This window comes from Myotis myotis, unplaced genomic scaffold (genome assembly GCF_014108235.1).
Source record: "Myotis myotis isolate mMyoMyo1 unplaced genomic scaffold, mMyoMyo1.p scaffold_m19_p_6, whole genome shotgun sequence".
NCBI lineage: Eukaryota > Metazoa > Chordata > Mammalia > Chiroptera > Vespertilionidae > Myotis > Myotis myotis.
This window is the reverse complement of record NW_023416368.1, coordinates 49,318,292-49,331,079: the sequence shown is the minus strand read 5'-3', so window position 1 is coordinate 49,331,079 and position 12,788 is coordinate 49,318,292. Positions and strand designations below refer to the sequence as shown.

Here is a 12,788-nt window from a genome sequence, read left to right as displayed (position 1 = left end):
CCAAGGACCATGAGCAAAGAGAAGGCAAGGTCAGCAGAGCCTGGAATAGACCAGAGCAGCCTTCCAGGGGGAGATAAGCTTTGAGATAGACCAAGCACAAGCGTGAGTAGTTGGGTGGAGGGTGGGTGGAAAGGCATTCTCGCGCAGGCAAAGGGTTGTTCCTGAAGTGGGCCACGCAGAGGCTAGCCAGGCTGCAGGGAAGGGTGCAGACTAGTGAGGTGAAATTTGAGAGAACAGTTAGGGGGTGTTCTACTATTTGAGGTGTGAGATAGTAAGGGTCTATCTGGAAGGGACATTTAAGTTTAAGAGGGAATGGGTACAGTGGCATTTAGAGGAAAGAAATAACAGAACTTGATGACTGAATATATGATAGGATGAAAGGGAAAGGAATCAAATGTTTATGATCATGCTGGCTGACGTGGCTCAGAGGTTGAGTGTCAGCCTATGAACCAGGAGGTCACGGTTCAATTCCTGGGCAGGGCACATGCCCTGCCCCGGGCTTGATCCCCAGTGTGGAGCGTGCAGGAGGCAGCTGATCAGTGATTCTCTCTCATCATGGATGTTTCTAGTTCTTGCTCCCTTCCTCTCTGAAATCAATAAAAAGATAGCTCTTTAATTAAAAAAAAATTTTCAATAAAAAATGTTTATGATCATAAGGTTAAATATTAGGGTCTTATAATAGTTTTTGAAAAATGATGGTCATGTCATACAGAAATCTAAATCTCAATTCTTATCTGTGTTTAAGAGAAATTCAAACACTTATTATTATTTATCTGATTCATATTTTCCATTCGTTAAGATACTTCTTCACACTCCTCAAAAAGTGTGAAGCAAGCTCATAGGGATTTTTTAAAGTTTGCATTTAATAAAGCCACAAATAGCTACTCCTGTGTTTTTTGTTTTTACAAGTATTTATTTTTGAATAAAGTCATATTATTATAAACATGGTTGTTTTCATTAGTTAAAGTAGTAACAGGGTGTCATGCGTTTCTTTGCTTTCTATTTCTATCATAAGGATCGACTTGGTCACATCTTATCTGTTACTTGGAGAGAGCACTCTCTAAAGATGGTGCTTGTGCAAGTACACGAGGGAAGCAGGGTGACAAGCTCTAAAACATACTGTGTCATCATTCATTAACTATTCATAGCAATTCTGGGGTTTTCTACAGGTTGCAGAGCTTTTGGGGGTGAGGGAGAGCTCTTTTACTTTGCAAAGATAGTCTATTATATCTTGGCTCCTGAGCAAGTTTCTGTGGAATTAACCTTCTTTATGACATCCAGTGGTTTGCATCGGACTCAGTACATAAAGAATCAAAATATCGCCATAGGCGGTGTGTCTCAGCTGGTTGGGCGTTATCTTGTACCTGGAAAGGTTGCCAGTTCGATTCCTGGTCAGGGCACAAGCCTGGCCGCAGCTCGATCCATGGTGGGGGGCATGCAGGAGGCAGCAGATCATTGTTCTGTTCTCACATCGATGTTTCTCTTTCTCCCTCTACCTTCCTCTCTCTCTCTCTCCAAAAATCAATGTAAGTATTTTTTTAAAAGAATCAAAATACCTTTCACATTACATTTCCAATACATCATTGTGATTAGTTAATATGATACATGAAATCATGCAGGTTACCTATACATTTTTATTTACTGAGCAATAAAAATAGACCCCAAATCGTGTATAGACTGGTAATTCTATTTAGTAATCTGTGATTCCCTAGAAGAGGTTTTAAAAGCATAGCTGCATTCTCTCATTGCTTTTGCATCTGAGATGTTTGGAAGCCCGTGTGGGCTATTTTCCTGCATTGGGCTCCAGCCAGTTCATACAAAGGACCTTCTAATCGGTTTGTTAGGCCAGGAGCACTTCCAGTGCTAAGCTGAAGTTCGTCAGGGATGCAAGGAGAAAGGTCATTTCTGGGTGTAGAGACTTGGTCCATCTCAGGCCGTTACTAGGCTTTCTGGTGCCTTGGTGAGGATTACAGGAAAGGCATTTCCTCTGAGCAGATGGATGGGAGTGGCTGCCCCATGGGCACCCCAGGTGGGCCAGCAACCCCCCTTGCACCCTCTGCTGGACACTGTCGTGCTAGCCACAAACTGCACAGCCGTAGGTGGGGTGCACCTGCCCGTTCACTAAAAGCCACTAAACACAGAGCAGAGCGTCAGCTTCTCAGGTCAGTGCAACAAGAACCCGAGTTACATGGGCCAGTCAGTGCTGTGGCCAGTCAGATACTGCGGTGTGAACCTGGCCGGCTGAAGGGTGACTGCAGGCGCTGAGATGTGAGGTGGCTCACGTCTGACTGTCGAGCAGCCTTCATGGTGCATACTGCTCGCCTCAGTATCGCCTGTCAGTAGGATTTTCATTCATGTGGCAGAACAGCCCAGAGAAAAGACCTGGAAAATTGCAGGGCCTTTGCGTCCCCCTCAGAGCCCGGACAGGTGTGGCAGCACCGTCCAATAGAAATATCAAGCAGACCAGGGAATTTTAAAATTTCCACTGGACACATAACAAAAGGGCAGAAACGGAACAGGTGAAATCAGTTTTAATATGTTTCGTACTTAACCCAATATATTAAAATACTATTGTGTCCACATGTAATCGATATAAAAATGTTTAATGAGATATTCTTACCTCCTTTCTCCATATCAAGTCTTTGAAATCTGGCGGGTCTGTTACACTTACAGCACAGAGGAATCCGACCAGTCACATTTCAGGGCTCTGTCGTCATGGGGCAGGTCTGCAGCAACAAAAATAATCTGCTCTGTGATCAGAAAGGCGATAGGCAGGACCAGAGGCTCTTTCAGTGCAGCTGGCTCTCTGTGTCACCTTTCAGAAGCTAGATGACCCTAAACTTCACAGAATAGATTAGTGCTTCCCCTTGCCCTGCGCCCGGCCAGGGGCCCTCTTCAGAGTGGCCCTGAGCCCTTCCCTCTGGACGGCCGCACACAGCAGGTCTGTGCCCTGCGCGGTAGAATCCACCTGCTATGTGGGGCCCGCTGCTATTTGTGTGTCAGGCGGCTGTTTCTCAGGAGGAGGGTGTGCCCTTAGTCATGCATGTCCTACCAGGATGTCTAGCATATGTGAGCAGCCGTGGGGACATACACTCATCCTGTGGCAGGTCGGGAGCCCCTGACCCCCTATTAGCAGGTCAGTGAGGGCGGCTGGTGCTCTGGGCTTGTTTTCTAGGGTTTTGATGAGCTTCATTAATTATGTTGCGGGGGGGAGTGTGCAGCTAGAGAAGAACCCACTTAGCTCCATGTGAATATTAATAATTGGACAGTTGGCAGTGTGTTCAATCGGTGGCCTAGTGAGAGGAACACGTGAATAAACATGATGCCCCAAAACACCGACGGGCACAGCACTCGCGGCTTCGGCAGGATGCTCTCCCTCATTTCACTTTCTGTGGACCTGGGGACGGCCTGGGTGACAGCACTCAGGGAGCCACTCTGGTGGGAGGTGGCAGAGTGCAGGGATCACCAGCTGACTCTGAAGCTAGGATAGGTATTCAAATCCTGCTTCACCGCTTCATTACCTGCGGGACCTCGGGCAGCTTACAGGACCTCTCAGAACCTTAGGTTTTTCACCTAGAAAATGGGGATGATAATAACAGGTTAATTATGATGACGCTGTGTCCTAATTTATGTAAAGCATTTAGCATAGTATCAGACCCACAGTACATACTATATATATTTTTTAAATTTAAAATATTAATCATATCATGTACTATTCACACCTTTTTAATCCTCTAGGCAAGTATAACTATGCTTCAGTTTTTCTCTAAAGCCAACTGTATTCATTCATTCATTCATTCATTCAACAGACATTTATTATGTACCTGAAATATCTAGATCTGGACATACAAAGATGCAGAGATCCTGGAAGGAATACATTATCATATACATGTGAAATTACGTGGACAGGGACCGCAAACAAAATGATAAAAGTATATTAATGTTGAAATGACAATAGAGTTTTCTTTCACCTGAGCTATGACCATATTGTTCCTCTTACATTTACCCCTATTTAAAATAAAAATTACTCATTTGTCATTTAATATAAAATATAAAAATGCCACATTTTTTGTTCATTTGCATTAAATGATCTTAAATGAGGAGAACACCTCCAGGAAAAAATCTATCCATGTCCCCAAGTTTTACCTCAGAGGTCTCTTACACCCCTAGAGGCCTTTATTATTATGAGAAAAATCATTTGTCTTTGTCTTTGTTAATCAAAAGCTAAAAATGAAGGTGGGATTTAATTCCACTGAACACTTATAACATCTAACCTTTTTCTATATTAGAAACAGGTAAACAAGTATTCACCAAATAATGAAAACTATTATTACTTCTAAATAGATTAAAACAGGCATTTTAGTCAGACTTTTAAAACTTAACTCCAAAATAAACAAGAGTTCCTTTGGAAAATTTATTGTATGCGTTGTCTATTGCTAGTAACAAATCACTCCCCAAACGTAGCAATAAAACAAGCCTTTATTGCCCCACATGGTTCTGAGCAGTCCCGGAGCAGCTTGCTGGGTAGCTGTGGCTCAGGGCCTCCCATGTGGTTACAGTCAGGTTGCCAGCTGGGCAGTCAGGTTGCATCATCTGAAGGCCCGACTGGGGCCGGAGACTGCATTCCAGGGGCTCCCACCGTGGCTGCTGACTGGAGGCCCCAGTTCCTTGCCACGTGGATCTCTCCAGGGGGCTGCTTGAGTGTTCTCATAACGTGGCAGCTGGCTTCCCCAGACCGAATGATTCAAGAGAGAACAAGGAGGAAACCACCCTGTCTTTTTGGACATTAAATTGAAGTCACACACCTTTGCTTTTTCATTATTTTATTCATTTGAAGCAAAATATTAAGTCCAATCACGCTCTAGGGGAGGAGGAGCAGGTCTACTCTCTGAAGGGAGTGTCAAGAGTTTGTGGACCTATTTGTGGACAGCATACCTACCATGAAAGGCTATTGACATTTCCTGAAGTGCTTAAGTGGCACTGGCACAGAGGAGCTTAGCAGGGCAAGGCCTGAGCTGGCAAAGATGAGCCGCCCCATCTGGGGGACATGTGCATTGGGATGGTGCGCCCCCCAGGGGGATGGGAAGGGGCAGGGAAGAGGACATACACTCCGATCGCACCAGAAATGTCTTTCCTTTTACTTTGCAGCCCCAGCCTGATATCAAAGCTATGCCTTCTGGCAGAGAATTAATGGAGAATTCCGTGGTCAAATGTGAAGAATCCTTGGCTTTCATTCAAAACAGAAAGTAAATTTTAGAGGACCGAGCATCTGAACTATTGTCTTGTTTACACTAAACCCAGCCTTTTTAGTTACACAGATTTTCCGCTTCTGCTTTAAGAATTCCTTCCCTCCCCTTTTCACGTTCTGGCACGTAGTGTTTCTAGACCGCGGTCTCTGTCCTTGCCCTCGCCCCTTGTGCCGTCTCTCCTATGGAAGCATGTCCCCCAGCAGGACTGCGTGCTTGAGGCTGCCATGCGCTCAGCGGCACCTGGGTTCTCCCCCACATCTTCCAGCTCTTCCGTTTTCCGTCTCACAACCTGGACGCTGCCGTCAGCCACACTGACTTCCTATTATTAAATATTTCAGAAGCCAGAGCCCTCTGCGCCCCATGCTGTCCACTTAGTCATCTCTCTCCACATTTGTATTATTCCCAGCGAGATGCACGCACGCAAATCCTTTAAGTCCTCCGGGCCTTTCTTTCCATTTCCCCTTCAACTATGAATCACCCAGCAACATTTATTGAGGACCAAGTGCACAGGAAGCGGTATTCCTGTTACTGTGAGCATCACAAGGACGTAAGAGGCATGGCCCCTGCCCTTGTGAAGTTTATCCTCTGGTAAAAGCTAAATTTAAGAAGAAATTTTAAAAAATAATAACAGCACATAGATTCCTACTTATATTCCATAGCATAACAGGTTGCCCAAGTTCATTTTGTGAGAAAATCATTTCTTTTTTTTTTTTTTAAATATATTTTATTGATTTTTTACAGAGAGGAAGGGAGAGAGATAGAGAGTTAGAAACATCAATGAGAGAGAAACATCGATCAGCTGCCTCCTGCACATCTCCTACTGGGGATGTGCCCGCAACCCAGGTACATGCCCTTGACCGGAATCGAACCTGGGACCCTTCAGTCCGCAGGCCAACGCTCCATCCACTGAGCCAAACCGGTTTCGGCGAGAAAATCATTTCTTGATGTTGACTTCCTATTATTATAAACGTGTCTCACCAATCTAGTGAAAACTCAAATGGGTTAGGAATCAGAATAAAGGAAGCCTTTATTAATAATCTGTAAAAAAATAAAAGATACATCCTATTAATATAAGTAATTAGCTACAGCTGGTCACTGAAGTATAAACAGAAGGGTAACTTAGTGTTTTCGGTTTTCTTCTTTCTTAAAAGACGTCAGCTCTACGCTTTGGCTTGCTTTACTTTTAATGGACTGTGGTTCCGAAAGGGCAGGGGGACTGTGGGGCTGTGAAGAGTTGATAAGGAATAAGAAGTGCAGGCTGAGGAGGAGCACAAGATGAGGCCTTGGGAGGAGCCTGAAGGCCGCCAGGAGGCCCCGAGGAGCCTGTTATTAAGATGGAACCTTGATGCAAGAAGCAGTGGGTAGTCATTGTCGGCTTCTGAGAAGAGGAGAGTGCTCTCTGATCGAAGTGGTGGGCTGGAGAGCTGCTAGGACACGGCACACCTGGAACAAGGTACTTCGGGCCTGACTGATGTGACCCTGGAAATAGATCCACAGAAAGAGGAAGTGGCCTTAGGACAAGTAGGGAAAAGAGAGTCAAATGTGATGCCCAGGCCTCTCACTTAAAGAACCTGAGGACAGCCGCCAGTTCTGGTAAAGGGAGAGTAGACCAGAGGGAACGGTTTGAACACTATTTGCCTTAATTGTCAGTTGGACATTCAGTGAAAGATGCCTTCCGGTGGAGAAGTGAAGGACCAAAGCGATGGGTTTCCGCTTCATCCACATCCATTAAAAAACGAGTGGATGAGCCACTTCTCCAGGGAAATTGAACATGAGGAAGATTAACTGGCATCTAACACGAAGTCTGGTGGTTGCTAGAATTAATGGCTGGGGAAAATGACAGACATACATGAAATACTTGCACATGTGAGTGTACATGTACATGTGTATTTGTGTATATACTCTCATGTATGTTTTTTAAAAATATCTGAAAACCCCTTCATCATCATGTTAAGCCCAGTTAGTTTTAGCTGCTGGGATTACATATATAATTCTTTCCTCTGCCCTTCTTTCCTTTTGCTTCTCTGTATTTCCTAATTTTTTTCCCGTTGAGCATGTATCATAGGGAGTGATACATGTTTCCTCATAGGGAGAAATCATGTTTAAACCCATGGTACAATGGAAGAGAGAGGAATAGAATTTTCAGCGTCAGAATAAGAGGGAACCTTGAAATAATGGTCTCAAGGTGAGGAAACAGAGACCCTAATGGTTATGTGATCTATTACTAGGCTTTTGAAATAAGACTTGGAATTTTCCAAATCTGGGGCTTAAAAATACTGTATATGTCAAGGCGGAGAATGGAGTTCCCTTCATCTTCTAGAACTTGGATTCATCCAAAACAATGGTTCTCAACTAGGGATGATTCAGTTCCTCTATCCCCGGGTACACATTGGGCAACATCTGGAGACATGTTTGGTTGTCACCATGGGGGCCGGGGGTTGGGGCAGGGAGGGCTGCTGCTGGCATCCAGTGAGTAGAGACTAGAGGTGCTGTTGAACACCCTGCAATGCACAGGACAGCCCCCACGTCAAAGAATTACCCAGGTCACAATGTCAACCGTGCCCACGGTGAGAAACTGGTTCAAAGGAAGGTGCGTGGTGGCGGCCACCCATGGATGGCTTTGTGCGCCCACACCTGGCATGAATCACTTCATCTCATCTTCAGATGGCCTTGAACCCGGGCGTATGAAGTAGCCTGTCTGGGTCACATGGTAAAGTCTGTTTGCATCCAAACCTGAGCTCTTAAACACTATGCACTTCTGCCTCCATGTTGACAGAGTGAAATGGGAACAAGAAAGCCACTTTGGTCTCATTGTTTCTCCCCTTGCCCAGGCACTGGCTCCAGACCACCTTTGTTCTCCCAGATTGTACTAACCGGCAAAACGAATCTTAACACTTTTCTATGTCTCTCCCCCTGCACCTCCCTCCACCCCCATCTTCCAGATAGATGTTTATTTTTCTAATGAGTATTATGTGCTTCTTGTTGGAGTTGGGGGTAAGACATGGTGTTTGCTGGTCAGGCAAATGCGAGCTGTTGCATATGAGATCTGCAGGCCTGTTGGGCATGGAGAAGCGATCTGAAAATGTGTACTTTGCGATCTGAGAATTTGTACTTTGGGGCATCATTTTAGCACAGTGGCAAGAAGGCAGGGGTACATCTTTACGTTGTTCTTACCCAGCTTCCTAGTTCTCTTCACCTTTATCTCTGGATAAAGAATTCTTGTCTCCGGCATTCTAAGGTTACCTCAGCCTCCTTGTCATTTTCACCGAAGGACACTGCATATTAAAAACAAAAACTTTATTGCTTTTAGAAAGCTGACTTCCTTGGGTCCTTGAAAACATAGATCAACAACTTCGTTGATCTGAAAGGGCTGTACACTCGTATATCTCTGCTCTGATTGATTGAAAATTAGGATTTTATAAACAAGCAAAACTGAAACAGACTCATAGACATAGAGAGTGGACTGGTGGTTCCCAGAGGGAAGGCGTGTTGGGGAACTGGGTGAAAGAGATGAAGGGATTGAGAAGTACAGATTGGCAGTTACAAAATAGTCATGGGGATGTAAAGCCCAACGGAGGGAATATTGTCAATAATATTGCAATAACTATGTATGGTGCCAGATGAATACTAGAACTATTAGGGGGAACACTTTGTAAAGTATGTGATTGTCTAACCACTATTTTGTACACCTGAAACTAAAACAAAATAATACTGAATGTAAACTGTAATTGAAATTATTTTTAAGAAATTTGGGATTTTAAAAGAAGTTTGTCTTACACTCATGGAGGAGGAGAATTTGTTCATAACCTTTATCCTGTTTTGATTTTTAGAGAGAAATTTTACAACGTCTCTATTTCTGCACACCCTATTTCTTGAGACATGAAGTTATAAAAACAAAATGCTACCATTTTTTTTGAGTGAATACAATGTTTCAGGCATTGCTCTACACACCCTACCTGCATGTCCTCATTTAATCTTCACAAAGCTTGCCATCAAGGTCCTGTTATCTCCATTCATACGTGAGAAAACAGAGGCTTAGGAAGGTCAAGTGATTTTTTTTCCTAAGGATGCATAGCTAGTAAATAGGAGGGCAGAGATTTGAACTCAGATCTCTTTGAATTCAGGGCCCAGGCTTTGCTTAACATCTGTGCAGAAAACTTCCTTCCAGGTTATATATCAAACCTGAATTTCAATACTATTTTCTTTCAAAGAGTTAATAGCACTCTCACATACTAATTTACTCTCCTAGCATCAAGCTGAGTCGCTAAGTGGAAAGAATTCAGAATATCAAATGAATCTTGAATGATTCTGTGGCCAGCCTTCCATATATATCCAATATGGATAGTACTGTCTCCGGGTTCCTGCTAAATCTATGGGGAGTACTCCTTGAGCATCAAAGAGGGAGTATTACCACAGCCCCACTGAGTGCAGTCACAATTTTCCTAAATAGCCCCAAATGCAATCATGAGCAGAAACAGTCTCCAGAATTTTGGGGGTTTTTTATGCTTGCTTTACACACATTTTCCTATTTCCCATAGTACCCAACACAGCCCTATGTACAAAAGGAGTGCTTTATAAATGCTTCAAGGATTGGGTTCATCTCTAAGAAATATAAAGGAAGAGAAATGAAGGGATGATTGTGGTATATTGAAGCCAGGAACCAGTCCACTGATTTGTGTGTAAGAGTCATGCATGGGGAAGCCAGGCCATCGCTACAGGGGCTGTGAAGGGCAGTCAGGGTGGTGAGCTCAGGCAGTGGGTGGACCTTGGTTAATACAGGACCAGCTGTGGGGCCTTCTGCATGTTGCCTTCTCTCCTTGAACTTCACATACCAGTATAGTTCTAACTCCAGTTTCCCGCCATGAAATGGGGATAGTAGTATACTCAAAGTTAATTCATTTACCTTTCATTATCAGCATTGACAGTTTAGGCAGGAAATCAGAGAGGCACAAACAGCTTTCATGAGCACTTCCTCATTTGGAATTAAGCAGACCCAGGTTCAAACCTCACATTTGATGTTTAATAAAGAGGTGCCCGGGGCAAGTCTCTGCAGTGTCTTCACCTGCAAAACGAGATGGCACCGCCCGCTCTGCAGGGAAGAATGTCAGGTGTGTGGTATGTAGCAGGTGCTCAACAAATGTGAGCTCTGCTTATTCTTTTCCTCTCACCGAAGCCGGTGGGTTATTGTCCCAGGACCTTAGACTGACTTCCTGAGGACCCTCTCGGCCTGTGAGGTGCTGTTCGTTTGTTTGTTTGTTTGTTTGTTTTGCTTTCTGACGTAGCACATCCCTTTGAAAAGACAATGAAAGCTACAGCCGTAGCACCAGAAAAATACACATTCCCCAAACAAATTCAGATACAATTGCAGGGGAGTCACAGGCACCCTCTCCAAGATAAGATAAGGCCCAAGAGGGTAAAATATATATGGCAATCCAAATGGAATGATTATTTGCTTTGTAAAGGGAATTATCATAGTATTCCCATTGCAACGTTTCCAGTCTTGTTAAAATAGAATTCCATTTAAAAAAGCAAAAAAAAACCCCAAAAACACTGACTTTATTGGGAACATTTTAAGAACACATTTATTTCATTAACAGAGGCAAGCCTCTTCTAACAAAGCACATTTATCAAATGCCTATCATGTGCCTAATAAGGTGGTGGGTGTTATGGGGAACAAAAGAAGCTTAACATGTGGTCCCTGCCCTCAGCCTTTCCTTTCTAATTGGAGAGGCAAGTGAACAAGGCAGCATTAGATGTATTAGTGCTATATGCTGATATAATCAAGTACTAAATTGTGTGTGCTTGTGTGGGTGGGCGCACAAGCCTCACATATCATTCTCTGACCTTGAATTGTACACAAATCATTAGCGTCAAACTGGAATTGCCGACTGCTCCCCCACCCTCGTCTTTGCTTGGCCGACTTCCATCACAGCCTCTCTCTCTGTGTGTCTGGAACACACTTTAGAAAAGAGAGGGTGAAATAACACAGTGAGGAAGAGAGGAAAATCGGGAAGAAGAGGTTACTGTCCGTCTGCGCTGACGGCTGCCGATGGATTCCATGTTGGACAGCGTCTGACCCAGGAATAACCCATGCGTCTGGGAACCTCCCTGTGGGACACAGGACAGCTTCCCTTCCCTGTTTGCAAATTAGCCTTCCATCAGTGACGGACCTGAAGGGAGAGGAATGGTGCGAAGAAGGTGGCCTGACTAAAGAGGAAGGGAACTCAGCCACGAAGAAGGTCCACACTGTTCACCAAAATAGTGTGGGAACTGAGTGCAGGAGGAGGTTGACAGGAAAAACCCGGGGGGCGGCGGGAGGGGAAACAGGCCTGCCCCTCACATTCGTGTGCTCAAGGCAGGAGTACAAAGGCAGGCCTACATGCCATGTATTTGTTATATATCTAGCTAACTATTCAGTGAAATATGTCCTATTTTCTGACCTTGACAAGTTTAACTTCCTAGTGACTGGGAAGGCCAGGTGGGGGCCCTGCAGCATGGGTCTCCTGGACCACCCAACTCTCTTTCCATCCCTGACTCTGTGCTTTTCCAGAGGCTCCCATGCATGTGGGACACCCCAGCCCACACCGCCAATATCCATGTGCACCCCTCCCTAGCCGCTCTGGGCCTACAAGGGCACAAAGATATTTAAAACTGCACCATTATAGAACCTTCTAAAGCAGCGGTTCTCAACCTGTGAGTCGCGACCCCTTTGGCGGGGGTTGCCTAAGACCATCCTGCATATCAGATATTTACATTACAATTCATAACAGTAGCAACATTACAGTTATGAAGTAGCAATGAAAATAATTTTATGATTGGGTCACAACATGAGGAACTGTATTTAAAGGGCCAGAAGGTTGAGAACCACTGTTCTAAAGGAAAGACCTAGGGAGCAGACACGAGGCCCTCTGGGCAGGGAATTTGGGGTTCCAGGTATCCAGAACAGTCTCACCTTGGCCCTTCAGACTACTTGCCCTGGTAGGGAGGGTTGTGGCCAGAGGAAGATCCAATCAGACCTAAAGCTGGGGTCCAGGGCAGGGTCCCCTCAATGCCTGTGTTTATGGGCATAACTGAAGAGGAGAAGGGAGACTGAGGAAGGAGATAAAGCAAAGTCATTCAGTCTGCTCAGTTCATTGGAGGGGCGGGAGTGCCGACTTGGGGTGTAAGTTGGGAGGAACCGAACAGGATGGAGGAGAGGCTGATGACTAGCAGAGAGGAGGCCAGCCCTGGACCACCTCCACAAAGATAGGGACTCTTCATTTATTATTGTTTATTATTGTTTAGTAAGAGAATGAAACAAACCTGCTTTTACAGAAGCCAAAGGGCTCTATAGTTCAGTGATAAGAGAGATGCGAGGCAGAAGAAGGATGGTTTGGGAACCAAGAGCAGGGACTGGGAGTGATTCCTCCCCAAGGTCACCTGGCTCCCTCTGGCTTCTGCAGCTTGTCCCGCCAGCCGCTGCCTGCCGGCCCCTGTGAGCCCGTTCAGGTGGAAGCTTCCACCTTATTGCACTCCCCCAGAAGAGCACAGGACTGAAGG

At 44.9% G+C, this 12,788-nt stretch overlaps 1 protein-coding gene across 2 annotated transcripts in view; it reads left to right on the top strand.

Moving 5' to 3' along the window:
• The window catches only part of MAML3 (mastermind like transcriptional coactivator 3), a 387,866-nt gene that overhangs the window by 242,531 nt on the left and 132,547 nt on the right, over window positions 1–12,788 (top strand). The gene's annotated exons all lie outside the window — the stretch shown is intronic.